This window comes from Pleurodeles waltl, chromosome 4_2 (assembly GCF_031143425.1).
Source record: "Pleurodeles waltl isolate 20211129_DDA chromosome 4_2, aPleWal1.hap1.20221129, whole genome shotgun sequence".
NCBI classification, from domain to species: domain Eukaryota; kingdom Metazoa; phylum Chordata; class Amphibia; order Caudata; family Salamandridae; genus Pleurodeles; species Pleurodeles waltl.
The window spans coordinates 86,688,039-86,708,573 of NC_090443.1; the positions used below are offsets into that span (position 1 = coordinate 86,688,039).

Consider the following 20,535-nt stretch of genomic DNA (forward strand, 5'->3'; position numbering starts at 1 on the left):
GTTTTTTTTGTCAGATTTGGAATATGAATATTTGAATAAGAAAAATCCTCGTATTCCAACGATTTATACACTGCCAAAGATACATAAAAATTTGACGAAACCTCCGGGTCGCACCATTATATCAGGATGTGGATCTATACTCGAACCTGTTTGTAAATACATTTACTTTTTTCTCAAACCTTTAGTACCAGTAATAGCGGCTTATGTGAGAGATTCGATGGATATGATCAAATTGATTGATGGGGCACATTTTGACTGTAGGAATCAAATCCTTGTTACAATGGATATTGTCTCCTTATATACTAATATTCCCCAAAGTAATGCCCTACAGTATGGTAGGATACAGCCGGTTCAAGTTCTTACAGAATTAATTGTTAGGTTATTGGAGATAGCAATGACAAATAATTTTTTCTTGTTCCAAGGGGAATATTATGTGCAAACAAAGGGAGTTGTGATGGGTGCAACTTTTGCGCCAGATGTGGCAATTCTGTATATGAATAATTTTGAGATGCGGTTTATTTTTGATGAAAGGTGACCATATTTTGCACAAATAACCCTATGGAGACGTTATATAGAAGATGTGTTGATGGTTTGGACGGGTACTCCTAATGAACTGTTGGGATTACATAGATGGTTAAATACTTGTGCAGAGGATATACAATTTACCATACAATATAGTACTCTGGAGATAAACATTTTGGATCTCACCATTAAAGTACAGGATCATTATCTATATACTACCCTGTATAGAAAAGAGAGTTAGAGGAACTCTCTCTTACAATATACGAGTCACCATCCTCTGAATTTGAGAGATAATTTACCATATGGACAATTCCTTCATCTCCATAGGAATATTATTATGTGGAATCTAAAGAACTAATGAATCGCTTACAGATGCGAGGTTACCCAAGAGGGTTGGTGAGAAAAGCTTGTAAAAGGGCATGGTTTTGCCATCGTGAATTCCTACTTGACCCGAAAGTGTCTGTTGATGGGGAAAATGACAGGATGATATGTGTCACAAACTGCACTTGACTTTTCACCTCTGGATGCAGGATTGGAGAACACACCCAGTCTTTTACAGGTTCTGGATAATCCCAGATAGGGGTGACCCTTTCTAGTAGCCATGGTGCCGCTTGACAGGGAACGCCAAAGCAGACCGTACCCTCCAGAAGGAGTCCCAGAGGAAACAAAAACAAGAACTGGGGAAAAACCTCAAACAGGAACTCCTAAAAAAAAGAAGAAGAAAAACAGGACTTGAAAACAGGAAAAAACAAGGCAAAAATACTCCAAGGAAAAAAGCAGGAACGATGAACAGGAGCGAAGAGCACAACCAAAGGGAAGTGTTTGCAACGCTAGATAGAGCAAGACTGAATGACTTATATACTGAAAAAGGGGAAGTGACATCACAGGAAATGAAAAGAACACCGTCTTGAATTGGGAAAACGCCCATAGACAAGAATAGGAAAAAGAAGGCAGTATATAAGAAAGAGAGCATGCTGGGAAATACAAACAGGAAGAAGACAAGATGGACACAACATGAACATGAAAAGGGCAGAATACTGAGGCAAGGAAAAAGAAAAAGACCAGAAGAAGGCCACCACCAACAGGGGAGAAGAAAAATGCCTAACAGTAGGTAAGGGCAACGCGACCGGGAGTGCAATACACGCTTTCCAGGACGCGTTGCCAAAGTGACCAAAAAACACAGGGAACAGCGCTCCGAGAATCGGCAGCGCGTTCCTACCATGGAGGCAAAAAGAGACGCTGCGTCGAGGTGCGGCGTTACAGTAGGTCCCCTCCCCGAGGCCCCAGGTTTGTCAGGGTGACGGTCAAAAAACAGGCGAACCAAACGGGGAGCATGGACAGAGGAAGCATCCTCCCAAGAACAGTCACTGAGAGGGTAGCCCTTCCAGTGAACCAAAAATTGCAGTCTGCACCGAAAAAATCGGGAATCACAAATTTCCTGGACTTTATATTCAGGCTGTCCATCAACGGAAAGAGGAGGAGGATGCTGGAAATGTTGGTGGTATAGATCAGGAACAAAGGGCTTTAATTGGGACACATGAAAAACTGGATGAACCCTCCAGGTATGAGGTAAGCGCAGTCCCACAACAACAGGATTCAAGATTTGCAAAATCTGAAATGGTCCATAAAAACGTGGTTTGAATTTATTGACAGAAAATCTGGAAGGTAGAAATCTGGAGGAAAGCCACACCTTGTGGCCTACTTGATACGAAGGTGCCGTTTGTCGATAACAACCCGCTTTTCGTTTCATTGCTTGTTTCGAAACTAAGAGAGTTGGATGAAGTAGGCCCTGGATTTGGCAGATCTGACGTGCAAAAGAAGTGACTGCAGGAACAAAAGAGGATGTACTGGAAACAGTAGATATGGCCCTAGAATGAAATCCATAGGTGCAATAAAATGGTGTGGCCTTGGTCGCACTATGCACTGTGTTAGTATAGGAGAACTCGGCAAGAGCAAGAAACTCCGACCAATTACTTTGTTTGGCATTACAGTAACATCTCAGATACTGTTGGAGTTCCTGATTCACTCTTTCAGTTTGACCATTCGTTTGCGGATAGAAACCAGAGGACAAGGAGACCTCAATGTTTAATGAGGCACAAAAGGCTCTCCAGAAAAGTGACACATATTTTGGCCCTCTGTCCGAAATGACCTCTTGTGGGAGACCATGGAGGCGAAAAATATCCCGCATGAAGATGCGACTCATTTCTGGGGCTGTCTGTAATTTGTTTAAGCTGTGAAATGTGCCATCTTGGTGAATAAATCTACTGTTACCATGATTACATGGTTACCAGAAGAGGTAGGTAAAGAACATATGAAATCCGTGGACAGTGTACACCAAGGAGCTGAGGGAACCGGTAAAGGCTTTATGAAACCTGCTGACTTAGGTCAGGGTGTCTTGGTCTGAGAACATACTGGACATGCTGAAACATAGGTTTCTGTATCTGGCTTAAGAGAAGGCCACCAAAATGATCGTTGTAGCAGCTCCTGGGTCTTCTAGATTCCTCGATGCCCGGCTATCGGGGAATCATGACACACTTGTAATGCTTCTATCTGAACTTTCTTGGTAGGTAAGGAAAGAGCCTGCTGATGATAGAAGTAGTCGTCCTTCTTCTGCAAAAAAGGAGTCACTCTATCCCATTCTGAAGTAGAAAGAAACTGGTACTCTGATTTAACACATTCTTGAAAAGATTGAGTAGCTCTGTTGATTCTACTAGACTCAATAATGTGTGGAAAAGAGTTCTTAGCGATGTCAGGATATCTATGGGATAAAGCATCTGCCAATTAATTCTGGGAGCCAGGTATGTACGTGATCACAAAATCGTACTGGCAAAAGAAGAAAGCCCATCTTGCTTGACGACTGTTGCGACACTGGAAACTCCGAAGACATTGTAAATTGCGATGGTCAGTCTTGGCTTCAAAAGGCTCTCTGGATCCCATCATAAAATGCCTCCATTCCTTACATGCTACTTTGAGAGCAAGTAATTCTCATTCCAGTACTGAATAATTGCGTTCTGCTTCTGATAAGATATGAGAAAGATAAAAGATAGGATGTTCTAATCCATTTTTGTCTTGTTTCTGCAGCAGAACTGCCCCAATGGCTCTGTCTGAGGCATCACTCACAGCGATATTTTTTTGGTAATGTCAGGGTGTCGCAAAATGGGTGCTTGGATAAACGCCTTCTTTAATTCTTGAAAAGCGCGTTCAGCATTCTCGGTCCAGACAAGGCCCTTCTTCAGATTCTCTTTCTTAATTGTTTGTGTAATGAAACTTTGTAGGTGGGCAAAGTTCTGGATAAACTGATAATAGAAGTTTGATAGACCAAGGAAACATTGCGTTTCCTTTATTGACGCTGGAGAAGGCCAATCTAAGATGGTACTGACCTTGTCAGGGTCCATGGATATTCCGTGTTGATTGATACTGAACCCCAAATACTTCACTTCGTTCTTATGAAATTCACACTTCTCTGGTTTACAAAATAACTGGTTCTTCTTAAGTCTTTCCAAGACCTACAGTACATGTTCCGTATGTTGCTCAGGATCACGGGAATATATCAAGATATCATCCGGAAAGATTACTACATATTGATTTAATAAATGAGAGAACACTGAGTCCATGAATCGTTGGAAGACAGAAGGTGCATTGGTCAATCCGAATGGCATGACACAGTACTCGTAGTGCCTGAAAGGAGTACGGAAAGCTGTCTTCCATTCATCTCCTTCTTTGATCCATAGAAGATGATAGGCACTCCTTAAATCTAATTTGGTGAACATCTTGGCTCCTTGAATGGCATCCAATATATCCCTAATTAAGGGTAACGGGCAACAATCCATAACTGTTATTCTGTTGAGTTCGCGAAAGTCGACACATGGACGCAGATCTTTCGTCTTCTTGTGGACGAAGAAAAGAGGAGCCCCGCAGGAGACGTAGAAGGAGCAATTAATCCGTTCTGTAACTTATCATCTAGGTAGTCCTTGAGCACCTTCTTTTCTTGGTCTGTCAAAGAATACATTCGACCAAAGGGTACGACTTCCTCAGGAACTAATGGAATAGCACAGTCATAGATTCGATGAGGAGGTAGAATGGGATTACTGTTTTTCTGAAAAATCACAATATATTCCTGATAACAATCTGGAACTCCCTGAATCATGTTTATAGAGTTAGTATTATCCTTAGTTGACTGACAGGAACTTTTAGGGGACCAATAGATGTTAGTGGAATAACAGTTCTGCTGACAAAACAAAGACGTTAGAGATATTGTTCTCGTTTCCCAATTGATATAGGTCGAGTTAACCAGGCAATTCCTAAAATCATGGTATGATTTGGTGAGGCTATAAGATCAAAGGCAACATGTTCTTGATGCCCCCCAAATTACAGACAAAGTGTGGGAGTTGAGGCCACCACAGGACCTGAGGTTAAAGGAGAGCCATCAACCGTGTGTACCTGCTCAGGAGTTTCTTTAGGAATACAGGGAATTTCTTTATTCATACCCCAGGTCTCATCCAAATAGATTCCACTGGCTCCACAATCTATGAGCACCAGGAGGTGTTCTTCTTGATCCTGTGAACTTTGTAACTTGACCGAGAGGATAAACAGGGTGGACATACTTTCTCTGGAGGAACATATCGATGGTACTTCAGCTCCTCCCGTCTCCTTCCTCCTTACAGGGGACGGGAGTTGGCATTTCCCGCAGGTCTTGAGGGACGTACCAGGCAACTACGAATCAGATGGCCAGCCTTACCACAATACAGACAAAGTCCCTTTCGTCTTCTATCCTCCCTTTCTGATTCAGTTAATGGACCATGGACAAGATCAATCTGCATGGGTTCTTAAGGGGGGGATGGAGAGGCTTTGGATGGAACTTCGTCCGTTCGCTGACTACTGGTACAAACATTACCAGACTGGTATGGGACTCGTGTCTACATCTCTCCATCGTGCACTTTCGTAGTCTATATTCAATGTTCATGACTTGATCCATCAATTCCTTCAAGGAACAAGCTGGAGGAGAATGTACAAGTTCATCGTTAATTTCTTCATGCAGGCCTTGGTGAAATAAGGTTATAAAGGTGCATTCCACCCAAGAGGTTTCAGCTGTCAGCTGTTTGAAACGAGTTATATACTGCAGAACATCCTGATTTCCCTGCTGAATATCACATAAGGCCCCCTCAGCTGCTGCTTCTACCCCAGGCCTCTCAAACATCTGTTTGAAAAGAGTCAGGAAAACAGGATAATTAGTCAGGACTGGATCTTCTGCAGAGACCAGAGGAGTCGCCCTAGCAAGCGCAGGACCAGACAAGGTGCTGATCAGATAGCCCACCTTAGCCTTATCAGAGGAAAATAGAAGTGGACGAAAGGCAAAGAAACGTTAGGGCATCCATAAACTCCTTTATCTTCAGAGGATCTCCTGAATATCGAGGAGCAGCGGCAGATACGGGTGGTGTATCCATTGACCGGGAAGAAAGGACCTGTCGTAGTGCAGTGTTTTCAGCCCCTAATTGTTGTATCTCTTGGGCTTGTTGTTGGACTGTCTGCAGCACGGCTTGAGCATTTTCTTCCGCCTCTCCCTGTGGATCTTCCATGGCTGCCTTGCAACGCGGAATCTTTTGGCGTTGCAATCTGTCACAAACTGCACTTGACTTCTCACCTCTGGATGCAGGATTGGAGGATTGGAGAACACAACCGGTCTTCTACAGGTTCTGGATAATCCCAGATAGGGGTGACCCTTTCTAGTAGCCACGGTGCCACTTGACAGGGAACGCCGAAGCAGACCGTACCCTCCAGAAGGAGTCCCAGAGTAAAAAAAAACAAGAACTGGGGAAAAACCTGAAACAGGAACTCCTAAAAAAGAAGAAAAAAACCAGGACTTGAAAACAGGAAAAAACAAGGCAAAAATTCTCCAAGGCAAAAAGCAGGAACGATGAACAGGAGCGAAGAGCACAACCAAAGGGAAGTGTTTGCAACGCAAGATAGAGCAAGACTGAATGGATATATACTGAAAAAGGGGAAGTGACATCACAGGAAATGAAAAGAACACCATCTTGAATTGGGAAAAAGCCCATAGACAAGAATAGGAAAAAGAAGGCAGTATATAAGAAAGAGAGCATGCTGGGAAATACAAACAGGAAGAAGACAAGATGGACACAACATGAACAGCTAAAGGGCAGAATACTGAGGCAAGGAAAAAGGAAAAGACCAGAAGAAGGCCACCACCGACAGGGGAGAAGAAAAATACCTTACAGTAGGTAAGGGCAACGCAACCGGGAGCGCAATACACGCTTCCCAGGACGCGTTGCCAAAGTGACCAAAAAACGCAGGGAACAGCGCTCTGAGAATCGGCAGCGCGTTCCTACCGCGGAGGCAAAAAGAGATGTCGAAGAGCAGCGTTACAGATATGTGTCACCACTTTCTGTACAAGAAGTACAGAAATTAAAAAGATTATTAATTATCATTGGAATCTAATTGCAGATGAGCTTGAAGTCAATGATCCCCGATGTATGCCTTTAAAAGGGGTAAGAATATTAAAGACTGTGTAGTGAGTTCTTTTTTGCCTGAACCGGTTAGACCATCACTGGGAACAATGTGGAATTTACCAGAGGTTGGTGGACATTTTAAATGTGGATCATGCAAGATGTGTGTACAATGTTTAGAAATGAAAGTATTTAAATATAAATATTTGTCAGTGACACTGAGGGAACGCATGAATTGTAATAGCAATAATGTTATTTATGTCATTCAATGTCTGTGTGATTTACTATATGTTGGTCAAACAAAGCAGAAAGTGAAGGTGCGCATCATGCAACATTGCAGTCGAATTCTATGTAAAACTGAAAGGGCAACTTTGGTTGATCACTTTACCACATTGAATCATTCGGCTGAATCATTAAGATGGTTTGTACTGGAAATTAATGTTAATAAACTGGGGGGGACCTTTTGGAGAACCTTAATTTACGGGAATGTAAATGGATTAATGTTTTGGACACTGTTTCCCATGGCCTGAATGAATATGAGGAGATAGCAAGACAAACTGTTAGTCTATTGAATGGTTGAGGGATTGAAACATTTAGGGGGTCATTAACGATGGGAGCACCGCCAACAGGCTGGCGGTGCCTCCCGGCGTATTTGGACCGCAGCGGTAACGCCACGGTCGCACCGCCGGGGCCGGCGGTATACCGCCATTTCAGCCACGGCTGTGATAATCCGCCAGGGCAGCGCTGCAAGCAGCGCTGCCCTGGGGTTTATGACTCCCCTACCGCCAGCCTGTTTCTGGCGGTTTGCACCGCCAGGAAGAGGCTGGCGGTAAGGGGACTCAGGGGGCCCCTGGGGGCCCCTGCACTGCCCATGCACTTGGCATGGGCAGTGCAGGGGCCCACAGGCAGAGCCCCGTCGCGCATTTCACTGCCCGAATTTCGGGCAGTGAAATGCGTGACGGGTGCTACTGCACCCGCTGCACATCAGCATTGCCGCTGGCTCAATTACGAGCCGGCGGAAATGTTGATGTGACTTTTCCGCTGGCCCACCGGAAAGGTCAAAATAGGGAGCCAGCCATACCGCCAGCAATGGTGGTATTCTGGCGACCGCAACCTCGGCGGTCTGCCATGCAGACCGCCGAGGTTGTAATGACCCCCTAAGTCTATTTTTATTATTACCCTATCCAAAGAGATCCTTAGGGAGTTGTTGTTTTGGTTAGAAATCTTCAACTGTATATACTCCTAGCATTATGGATATAACAAAAATGTGATTGATTTTATTATATAAAAGACATTTTTGATTAGGAGTTGATATATGCCATCTATGGAATGTAGTATCAGCAAGGATCTGAGTGAATGGGTTTGTTTTAGGATAATAATAAAAATGGGGTAAAAGATTGTAGACTTTACAGTAATCCCTGCTCTTTGTCGCGGATGCGCTTGAGTGGGGTTGTTGTTTTTGTAATGTGGATCCTTGTTTTGAGAGCTAAATGTTACATAAAATGACATTGTGCTTTCTTTTATTGGACATAGTTGTTGCTGTAACAGACATTAGATGTTTAATCTATGCCCTTTCATGCGGATGGGTTCGGGTCAGTCAGTACATGGTGAGAAATTTAATTTTGTTTGAGAAATGACAAATTGCGTGTTTACCCCCCAGCGCGATTGCGGTGGGGAGGTGAACACGCTTTGAATAATGTGGTTTCACTCTAATGAGTGCCGGAATATCAATGATGTTTTTTCTAGATCGGTGGGTTTTTGAATATGTAGGCGCGCATGCGCCAGATAGAGACAATACAATGCTTATGAGGCGGACCGGTGTTTCAAATTCCGCATTTCGGACGTGCTGACGCTGGGAGGCGCGCACGTGGGATTGTTTAAATGCGGAAGTTGACCGAGCTGCCGTTCTTTAATGAGGAGATTAACACTCATGGAAGTTTTGCAGAGTGAAAGGTATGTCTCCACTCTGGGGAGTCTTTGGGAGGTTATAATGTTATACTGATAGACTCTGTTTGAGAAATAATTTGAACGGATTATCTGGATTAAATGATTATTTATCTTTAGGTTGGTTTGACAATAACATTCAGTACTATATTAAGTACTATGAGACCGTAAGTGTTTAAAGAAAAGTAATTATATTGTTGTGATGAGGAGATAGTGATATGAATAATATATGAGAGTGGTTAAGAATTATTTTGGATGGTTGTTTAGGAAACTATACAAATAATCTTGTTTTGTTTAAGGCTGTGGAATTGTAGCAGAGGTGGCATTGCTTTGAAAATTTATTGAAGAAGCATGAAACTTATGGAATAAGGAAATGATTGGCCACTATCTGAGTGAAGGTAAGAGTTGGGTCTGTAGGTTTTTTACATATGGGTGAGTGATGTTGTTTTTGTGAATTTATATGAAGGTTTTTTGTGTGCTTTAGATTGATGGATTCAGTAAGGGTTATGGATGAAGAAGGATACTGTAACTAGTGTGGATTTATATGTTTACCAGGCAGCATTCTTTAACTCTTTTTTCCTTTATTTCAATGCTAAGCCGTAATCACGTCTACACATTCTCACATCCAGGTTGCACTGTGGAGAATTATGAATAAGGCTCCCAGTTTTCTGATTTTACTGGTTTTTACAGATAAATACAGACAGAACTTAATTTTAAAAGTGGAAAAATACAGAAAATTTTGCTTTTTTGTGAAAGACTTTCCATGCTGTCTTTCATGACTTCCAGGCCAAAGCTGAGCACATAGACAGGGAGCTACAAAACAGGATCCAATTTCTTTAAATACAGGCATATGTTAACATATATTTGTAGCATATAGCTGATATGCACCTATGGGTGTAGTGTTTTGTCATATGTGGTTGCTTAATTTGCTAAAACGTGCCAGGCTTCCATGTATGAGTGCACATCTAAGAGGTAAATAAACATGGAAATATACCATTTTATGACGTTATTTATTCTCAAAATACAAAGTAAATATGGATAAATCCCAATAAAATGGGCAAAAAATAAATATGGATAAATACAGGTGAAAATGTTTTTAAAAATGCCATAAAATTGGGAGCCCTAATTATGAAGGGCTGCCATAAAGCGCTTATGATCTTTAGAGCCATTGTGATCATTCGAACCTGAGCTATTATGAGTAGTCTCAGGCATGGATCTGGGTAGTCATTCCTTAGTCCCACAAGATATACTGAGGAAAGCTTTCTTGATATAAGTGTAATTGCGTAATCACCTAAACAGATATCAAAAGCCTCACTATGATCAATAACCAGTTTAAAAAATAAAACCTGAGTCTATCGTAGTGAGACTCAATTGCGTGTGGCTAACACAATATTGTCATTGCTGCATTTGGTATGATTTATTTTCTGTCTCAACAAACAGATTACATTTAAGCTCTGAGGGTGGTGAGCTATCATTGATATGGAGTGGGTAGTAAAATTAGATAATAATGTACAGCGTTTGTAAGAAAAGAGAATGTAATCAATAACAGTATTGTGACTACAGCCATTAAATGTGCAGTTGAATCAGACAGGAGGGGTACACAGTTCATTGGCAAAAACAAGATCGTAATTAGACAATAGATTATTTAATTTATTATAAGGACAGGATGCAGCAGTCTTAAGGAACACGCATCTCTCTTTACACTCACCGGCCCTTGACACTTCTTCGACCGCTTGCTCAATAACTTATTGACGCATTGTTCAGGTAAGGGCAGTATATTGCCTTGTACTAGCACGGCTAAAAAAAAATTCGAAGGGCGGTACTTTGCTTATTATGAGCATCACAAGCCTTAGTATTTTTTTACTTTATCTTCGAGGATGCCGCTCTCCCTCCTCAAGGTTATTTATATTGTTTGAGTGATCAACACTGGGAGATATTTACCTCATGGATGAATAATCACTGACATACTTGCATACAATATCTATTTTGACTCTATTTGCACTTTTTTCCGTTTCTTTTTAATTTAAACTGACAGATGGGAAGATATTTTACATTCCCAGTATTTTTGTTTTCTTTATGCGATCAGTGGTTCCTGTTCTTTACCATATATTAAGACAATCGTTATTTCGGTTTTTCCATTAGGCCCACCATATGCCTTTGTGTACTCACACTTCGCAAATTACTTTCGCAACAACTGGAATACTATCTTGGTATGTTTTTCGATCTGACAATATTCTTTCTAACTTATATCATCTTTTTGCACTAATGCGAGTTTTGACTCTTGGTGGAGGGATTCTCTGTTTTGAACTTTCAATACCTTATGTGCACTTATTTTCTACAAGGAGTCATTTTCATCACGTTGTCTGCACGCTTCTTCCCTTATCCATACTCAATTCATGTTGCACTTTTTGGATTTTCCTTGGCATTTATCTCCTTTCTTTGCCGGTTCCTTTGACCATGTACGATTTCATATTGGTCTAGATCAATTTAGTATTTAAAACTTCTTTGCACTGTATTTTTGATGTATCATTATAAAATATTAATGTTCAGTCACTAGTATGTAAAATAGCACTTTATATGTTAGCATGGTGTTTTCTGGCGACATATTGATATTACTATATTCTTCCCCCATTTAGTCATGGGTATATGTTACTTTGCAGCTCTGAAGAAGCCCATCTGTATGGGGCGAAACACGTTGGCTGCTTTTTTCGTTTGAACCTTATGTCATAACAAGTTCTTTACGCCAATAAAAGTCTTCAGAAGGCAACTGAGAGAAGTCTCGCACCATTATCATTTCAACAGCATTGGACTCCTTCTGCTCACTGTGTGTTGCTGGATGCTCTGGAGTGGTGCACCCCCTGAATGTTTTTAGATTATTTAATTTGTCTCTGTAATTACTGTAAAAAAGTGGGTTTGATCGGTATCATGTATATCCACCTCGCCACAAACCTTTTGGGTGGGGGATGACATAAATGGACATTGAAGTCACTGCCCAACAGTGTAAAAACCTCCGTCCCTTCACAACAGTACAAGATTTCGAGATTGGGGTCAAGCTGAGATAAAACATTAAGTATATCAGATAATGGTGCATTATCATAGAAGTTAACAAGCACAAAATTAAAGATTATGAGAAATTTTAATATTTGGTAGTATGAGGAGCTAACCTCTGTTTTTATCCCAGCAAAAGACAATAAATTGGAAATAAAAATAGACAACCCACCCTTGGCTCTACCAACATGAGAAGGAATGGCAGGTAGGTGAATTGTCTTGAAACCGTTAATATGGATGGGCTCAGGTGCCCAAATCTCTTGGAAACATAGAATATGGAATTTAATTATAAAAATATTTCAGAGTGGGAGATGCACCTTAGAGAGTAAGCCTGCCACATTCCATAATAAAACACCACAATCTGGTTGACTCCCCTGGACCTCAGATACTGGAGCTAAAGGAGCATGATTAACAACACTAGTCAGGAGAGGAGGTAAATGAGAACATGACACTTACGAGTGGCCCTTGGAGCTGAGCGGAGATGACCCGGTATCCAAGGCTGTACTCATCTGATGGATCAATCTTCTTTAGCCTCACTGTAAATCAATCTATTCCATCCAATGCAGTCAAAAATGCAAAACGATGATGAATAGTAACCATGGGATGATGTTTATGTGTCTGTGCAAGACCCACACCAGGGGTTGCTCATGACCAATAATTAAGAGTTATAGAGTGGTAGAAAATACCAACAGGGAGAGATATAACTTGATGGAAGGGATGTTTGAGAGACCAGTTCTTCACAAGATTGTCGCTATCAGACTGGGGGATTTGAAGGAAATAACAACGCAATTGCCTGGTAAAGTTTTAACTCCCCTAACAACCCAATTTACCCTTCTAGCAACTTTCAAAGAGAACTTTAGTCAATTCAATTTTCTTACCCACCCAATGAATTGATTGATTATTTAAGTTTTCCCAGGTCTCAAAGTCTGGTTGGGAAAGAGTTGGTGCATCTATCAGTATCACAACATATGGAGTTGCTTTGGGGGGGGTGGGAGATCTAGATATGTAGGCGCTCTCCTAACTCTACTGGGTCCTGAGGCTTTTTTGGGTTGCATGTCAGGTGGAGGGGTTAAATTATCTTTGGAATTAACAGCTTGTAGGACAATACCATTCTCCAGGTTTGGTAATACTCTGTGGTTGTTAGAACAATGTAATGGTTAGGAGGGTATGGCAATAGGTGGTGAAAGGTAGTCAAGTTGAGATAATTGGAGCTGGGGCTGCCTTTGGACTGCAAAATATCTAGACAGCTAGGTGTTGTTTTTAGGTTGAGCATAGCAATGCGCAAACACTGCTTTTCGATCTGTTGTAATCTATTTGTGAGGTTTAACCATGCCCATCTCATGTCCATCGCTTTCATTCATTCGTGGGCTTGCCTTGCAAAAATATCTTGCTGTCATTGGTAAATGTTGTACGTTTGTCCTGCTTTGAGGCTGTTTTGTTATGCCTTGCAGACTGACCCCGTTACATGAAAATTGCACGACTGCCAATATACTTTAGTGTGGGAAACTACTTTTTTCTTTTATCTCTCCCCTGCGCACTCTATGGCACTTTGAAATTTCATACAACGCAAACTTGATCTGCGATGTTGGAGTGCTTTGCATGAATTCCAGTTATGTCACTTTTTTTTTTGTCTCTCCCCTTCATGCTGTATGGCGGTCTTTTATCTCTCCCCTTCTTGCTGCATGGCAGTCTTTTGTCTCTCCCCTTCGCGGTCCATGGCGGCGGTGGAGCCAAACTGCTTCAGCTTGTTTTTATTATAATTTTCTCCACCAACGAGCAGCCCTTCCCCCAGCAATCCTGAAGCCCACCAAGAGGCCTCACAGACCTGCAGGCTGCAGACAAGTTAGCAGAACCCCGCCTTTCAATAACATGGCGGGAGGCTGCTGTGCCCTCTCCCCATCATACAAAAACGTCACTCATGTACCACGCAAACCTTACAGCAGTGAGAATGTTTTTTACTGGCACACTTAGGATGTGGAGACCTTGCCCCCTTTCCCTTTTTCACTTACTACCTTGTTTAATTTAAGCATTAACCCTGAACATTTGTGAATGTCCACAAACGTTTATGTCATATATTCTCTCTATCTTGCCCTGGCACCTCTCACTGTCACCTTTCATGCCCAAATTTCTATGGTCTACCCTTCTGTTTCCTCATGGCTCCGCTATGTTGCCTTTCCTACTCCCTCAGTTCCCCTCAACCAGGGGCCTAAGGCAGCTGCCCACAAACCCTTATAAGCCTGTCTGGTGCATCTTTTCAGGAAGGCCACGCCATGCATACGCTTCTTCCACTTTCTCCCTCCCCTACATGCTCATGATTATTAGACAATCTTAGTGACACAAAGCGCTATAGAAATAACAGAACACAACTGTGCTGTAATGTCTTCTTCTTGTAATCTTTCAATCTGCCTATTTTCTATAAAATCATTGACAAACCCTACATTTCACCGGTATTCCGGCATTTATGATGTGAAGCAAAGATGCAGGCCTTAGGGATTACAACATTTTATTAAATTCAGAGAGATTTTCCGCACATCTGTGACTGGAGACAGCTTCTGACAAAGTTACAAACCGGCCTCACCCATCTCAAACTGTGAGCTCAGGAGGTTGCTGTGTTTTACACATACACACACACACACACACGCACACACACGGGTAGCTCCTCCATAGGGGCGGAGGACCGTTGCCCCCCGCCTTCAGCGGCAGCTGCAAACCTTTTCCAAAGATCAATCATAAACTGTGTTTATGATCGTTTTTTAGGAAAAGGAGGCATGGCCACGGGGGTGACGTGCACTGGAAGGAGGGCTCAGCCCTCCTCTTCAAAATGCATGTGTGTTTGGCCAGCCGACTCGGGCCAGTCAAACACACATGCGCATAGGGCTCTCTCCCAGCCGGGCAGGCTGGGAGGCTGTGCTTGCAGCACCAGCGAGACGGGAAGAGGCAGAGGAGTGGCGTGGGAGCAAAGGGTAAGTGTTTTTTTAAAAACTTTTTTGTATTTAATTTAATTATCCCCTGATCACCCCGCTCAAGCACGTGCCACCCCTTTCAGACAGCACGAGCCGCGACTGCACACACACGGGACCTTGTCAGCCAGCGCCTACATGTGGCACAATGTAAGCGCTTTCTCCTTGTCTGTCTGTTCCATAAGGGGGCAGGTACTTCAGGTCATCTTTTTTCAAATGATAAGTTCATAAGTATCTAGTGCCTGCAAAGTGAGAGAGAATTTACTGGTACTGAAATTGCAGAAATGATCTGACGGAAATTGCAATTATAAATTTAGGAAACTACATTGATTGCCAACGCCTGGAGAATTCTCAAAGCTCAGACTATATAAATGTTGACTCCTTCCCTTTCGCCTCGCTGCTTCCAGTCGGTGTAATGTCCGGCCCCTGCTTGGACCCCTGCTGCACGCTTTAATATTCTGTTGCTATGATAAGATCTGTGGGGGTCATTCTGACCTTGGCGGTCCATGACCGCCATGGCGGAGTGCGGCGGTAGCACCGCCAACAGGCTGGCGGTGCTCCCTGGGCGATTCTGACCGCGGCGGTAAAGCCGCGGTCGGAAAAGGGAAGCCGGCGGTTTCCCGCCGGTTTCCTGCTGGCCCAGGGAACCCGCCATGGCCTCCACCGCCGGAACCAGGATGGCGGGAACGGGTGCCGTGGGGCCCCTGGGGGCCCCTGCACTGCCCATGCCACTGGCATGGGCAGTGCAGGGGCCCCCTAACAGGGCCCCACAGAGATTTTCACTGTCTGCTTAGCAGACAGTGAAAATCGCGACAGGTGCCACTGCACCCGTCGCACCCCTTCAACTCCGCCGGCTCCATTCCGAGCCGGCTTCATTGTTGAAGGGGTTGTCCCGCTGGGCCGGCCGGCGGCCTTCTGGCGGTCGCCCGCCGGCCCAGCGGGAAAGCCTGAATGACCGCTGCGGTCTTTTGACCGCGGTGCGGTCTTTCGGCGGGAACCGCTTGGCGGGCGGCGACCGCCGCGGTCAGAATGACCGCCTGTGTCTGGCAATCTTTTTGAGCATTCACTGTCACTACATATGAAGGGCTTAGTCAGCAAGCGGAACCATCTGTTGCTCTTTAAACGGCAGGTGAAACTTAGCTGCATTGTTTATCAACTATGGAAGAATGACACTTAGTGGCAGCCCTGCACAGATCAAAACCTGAAAGTGGTCCTCAACCCAAAGAGTTATCTATTCTTGGCTTGTCTTTTTTTCAGCTGCACTACTCCCGCCAGGATGCTTTTCAGAGCATCTTTTATATACATATACCGGTCGGATTGATAAGGATGTTGGCTAGAGGCACACAGAGACACAAAAGCGCGATAAATATGTGTGATCACCAATGTACACACAACAAGGGGGGTCTTATATAGTCAAAGCTCTCCAGCACTGATTATAAATGGGGCTCCTGGTTTTATGGTATTTAAAAAAATATTTCAGAGTGTATTTATCCATATTTATTTTTGGGCCATCTTTATCAGCAATAATCCATTTTGGGAATTGTGTTAGCCAGCCAGCAACTCTGATAGTAGGGTGGTGAAAGTGATATTATATTGGAATTACCATGGCAGAATTAAATTAGGATGATAAATGGCAACATTTTCATTTTTTGCTGCAGATAGAGAAAGAAGGTAAATGGAAGTGCTTTAGTTATATGCAGGGCCACTGGAATTAAGTGGCAGGAAAAGACCAAATTATGAGGCAGGGTTGACCAATTTATGTGGCAAGAAAAGTCCAGTTATCAATTTACAGTGACAATAGCTGTAACTCAAGCAAATGCGAGACCTATTGCAGTGCAAATGCTTGTTACTACTTGTGTTAATCTTGCAGAAAGGGAATCTAACGAGGACACAATTAAGACTTCTAGGGTTTGGACTGAGGCAAATAAACATTTAAGCTCCTCCATATTAACTACGGGGGAATTGGTAGCTTTACCCCTTTTGATGATAGGCTTACAAGACATGGGCGCATAGCAAGCCCATCCTGTGCATTTGTGCTTAATCTTTGAGAGGAGGGGCCAGGGATTTTCATACTATACTCTTGAGGGGTGGATGGGATATCGATTCGGATGGAGAAATCAAAATAATAAAGTTGTTCTACACACACCCATTAACCACTGTACTTGAAACAGCCCCAATAGCTCCCACATCACTTATGGGTGAGGTAAGCGAGGTAATAGAAGGTAAGTTACTTTCAATGTTTATCTAGGCATGATGGCAGCTAACCAGGCTCTCTTCAACAGTAGTAATTTGTTTGCTGAGCACTGACATTGCACTGGTGAAAAAAGTCATAATTGAAGAACAAGGCTTTCCCAAAGTCTTAAATGGAGGGAGTTTTCACTTCACCATAGTGAAATGGTAAGAGGCAGGTAAATGACACAGATATGGCGGAAAACATTGTAGAAACAGAAAACTAAGAAAGCAGGCCAGGCCCAGCCCCCTCTGAGTCCGGACGGGTGCATAGTGGCCTGAGGATGGCCTGGGGGTTAACAGGCCTGTGTCCAGGCGCTCCCTTTGCACGTCCCACATGTCATTGTCTTCTTTGGCTATCAGATTCCTTCTGACAGCGGTGCATTTTGGATACCTAGAAGGTAGCCTCATTACTCCGTATTCGTTATGAATTTTTAAATCGCTGTTTTGTTTACTTATTGATCTGTGACACTTTGTCGCAGGTGAAGTTGGTTCACATGGTCAGCGTTGTGATGGGTCGCGGATAGCAGGTGTGTCCCACAGGAATTGTAGAAGCTTTTTATATAGCCCACCTAGCGAGATGCAGATGCTTCCTGCCTCTTGAGAGCAAGACACACTGGGGCTTGAATTCCTCGCCCCCACTGTGAAATCCAGGGAATGCATCCCGCCCCACTGGTAGAGTAGAAGCCTTCTATAGCACCCACCTGGTCTGATGTAGATGCTCTCCAACTCCTGAGAGCAAGGCACTCTGGGTCTTGAACTCCTCGCCCCGCCAGAAAATCCAGGAATGCATCCTGCACCACAGGGAGAGTAGACAGTGGCGGCTGCTGCAAATCTCAAGGGGAGGCTCTGGGGAGGGACGGGGGAGAAAATAATAACATAAAACTTACATGGTCCCGTCACTGCCGCCTGCCTTGTTGCTCCTCTGGTCTTCTTCTGGAGTGCCAGCATTCACTGGGACACCAGCACAGGCTTCCCAGCAATCCTGGTGCTGCTTTCATGCCAAACCTAGCATGAAAGCAGCGCCAGGATTGGTCTGAGCGGATTGGACTACCGCTCAGACACAACCCTGGTTTCTGTGCAGTTTCTCCAGCCCAGCTGTATACACAGTCGGGCTGGGGAAACCTAAGTGAGCATGTGTGTTTGGCTGGCCTGAGGCGGCCGGCCAAACACACATGCACACTTAGTGCACTCCACTCCTCCTACCTCCCATGGCTCAGCGCCGCCTGACCCTGAACACACTGCTGGCTGAGCCAGCAGATGAAAGATAAAATGCTAATTAGATATCGTGTTATCTTTCATCCCCTGGCCTAGCCAGGGGGGTAACGCTCCTTCGCCATTGCAAAGGAGCCTCCCCTGAGAATAGAAGCCTTTTATAGTGCCCACTTGGCACAATGGAGATGCTCCCCTGCTCCTGAGTGCAAGGCAGGCTGGGGTTTGAAGTCCTCACCACCACCAGAAAATTTAGGATTGTGTTTGCACTGCAGGGAGAGTAGAGGTCTTTTATAGCTCCCACCTTACTTGATGTAGATGGTCCATGGGAGCAAGGCACTGTGTGGCTTGAAGTCCTTGCCCCAACCAGAAAATCCACGTATGCTTTCATTCACTGCTTTTGTTCCAATTAGAAGACAGAAATGAAATTATGTCAGCCATTCATCAGGAGGCTATGTTGGCCAAATATTGGTACAGTAGGGGAGCTGACAGGTAAGTTCTGTGGAGGATTCTCCGCTAAGGTGTTTTCTTGGAGCTGAGAGGATAAGACATTGAAATTTAGCACTAACTCTCCATTAATTCTGTAATTCACTTAAATAAAAACATACTTTGTGAAGGAACCTTGCTCTGTATATACTATATCAAAGTGAGATAAAGGCCCTCATTACACCCCTGGCGGAAAATCCCACTTACTGCCGTGCCAGCCGCCGCCAACATACCGTGACCGCGGCAGTATTCCACTATGGGTATTATGACCAACACAGAGAAATCCACCACAATACAGACACCCACACAAGTCCGCCACACCAAAGGTCAGTGATAAACTGGCGATAGCAAAACCCTCACCATCACGCCAACAGGAATACGCCCACAGTATCATGACCCACAAATCAACGCAGTGGTCTTTCAACCGCGGTAAACCATTGGCGGTAACACAGTCGCGCTCAAAATACACACACATTGGACAATTCAAACTACACACACCTGACAAATATACACACACCCACACACTCACACCACTATAAAACACACACCCACATTACCCACAACCCTTTCAACGAAAACATTTGAACAAGCAGAGAGAGAGAAAAGCAGAGACCATACCATCATCCAGAGGCACAGAACACCATCACACATACACCATCCACGCACATCACATAATACATCACAACACATCACCCCACACATCACCTCACACATCACTTACACCACATTATGGCACCTCAAAGGCACCCCAGATTTTCAGAGGAAGAGCTCAGGGTCATGGTGGAGGAAATCATCCGGGTAGAGACACAGATATTCGGATCACAGGTGCAGCTGACCTCCATTGCAAGGAAGATGGAGCTATGGTGAAGAATGGTCAACAGGGTCAACGCTGTGGGACAGCATCCCAAAACCAGAGATGACATCAGGAAGAGGTGGAACAACCAATCCATGGACCCCCCATCACAGACCTGCATGGACACCCATCACCACAGCATGCCCAGTAGAGAGACTCACCCAACCCACATAATCACCAATCACACAAGATCAAGGCAACAGTGCAAGCACATTAATACAGGGGAACACACACATTGCACAAGATGGCACACACAGATACAATAACAATGCATTTACATCCCAACAGGACCCCTACCCAACGTCACCGGACAGGAGGTGCCAGCCATATCCAGTCCCCCCACAGAAGAGGCCCACATTGATGACAGCAGCTCTGCACGCCTGAATCAGGATGACCAGCCTGGCCCATCTGGGACCTCTGGATAGTCGGTTACCCTGCCACAGTCCCAAACCACCACAGAACCTCTCCCCTCAGGAAACACCAGCACAGCACCCACCCAGCGGGCCCATGCCACTGTTCCCAGGACACGTCAATCAGCAGTGTGTCCACCACTACAGGGACCCCAGGCAAACCCACTAACCCAGGACGATCAGGGACCTGGGGTCAGTGGCAGTGGGCACACGGTTCAGGGGACAGAGGCACAGGAAAACAGGGAAGCTGGGAGGACAGCTGTGCGACAGGGGGAGGACAGGCCCAGGGAACCCACTCTCCACGAGGCAGTTTCCTACATCATGGGAGCATACCACCATTCCCAGAATACCATGGGCACGGTACTGGCCAAGTTTCAGAAGACCCAGCGGCTGCAGGAGGGACAGTA

The 20,535-nt window shown here is 44.3% G+C and overlaps 1 protein-coding gene across 8 annotated transcripts in view; it reads left to right on the top strand.

Moving 5' to 3' along the window:
* Positions 1-8,844: 8,844 nt before the first annotated feature.
* Positions 8,845-20,535, top strand: part of LOC138292284 (inhibin beta C chain-like) — a 583,648-nt gene continuing 571,957 nt past the window's right edge. For 3 of the 8 annotated variants that reach the window (XR_011202634.1, XR_011202631.1, XR_011202633.1), the window contains exons 1-3: positions 8,845-8,939; positions 9,230-9,328; positions 11,073-11,140. The gene's annotated coding sequence lies outside the window, so the exon portion shown is untranslated. Of the gene's footprint in view, positions 8,940-9,229; positions 9,329-11,072; positions 11,141-11,590; positions 11,673-20,535 lie in introns of those variants that run through there. The other 5 variants (XR_011202635.1, XR_011202629.1, XR_011202630.1 and 2 more) reach the window with 3 other exon arrangements.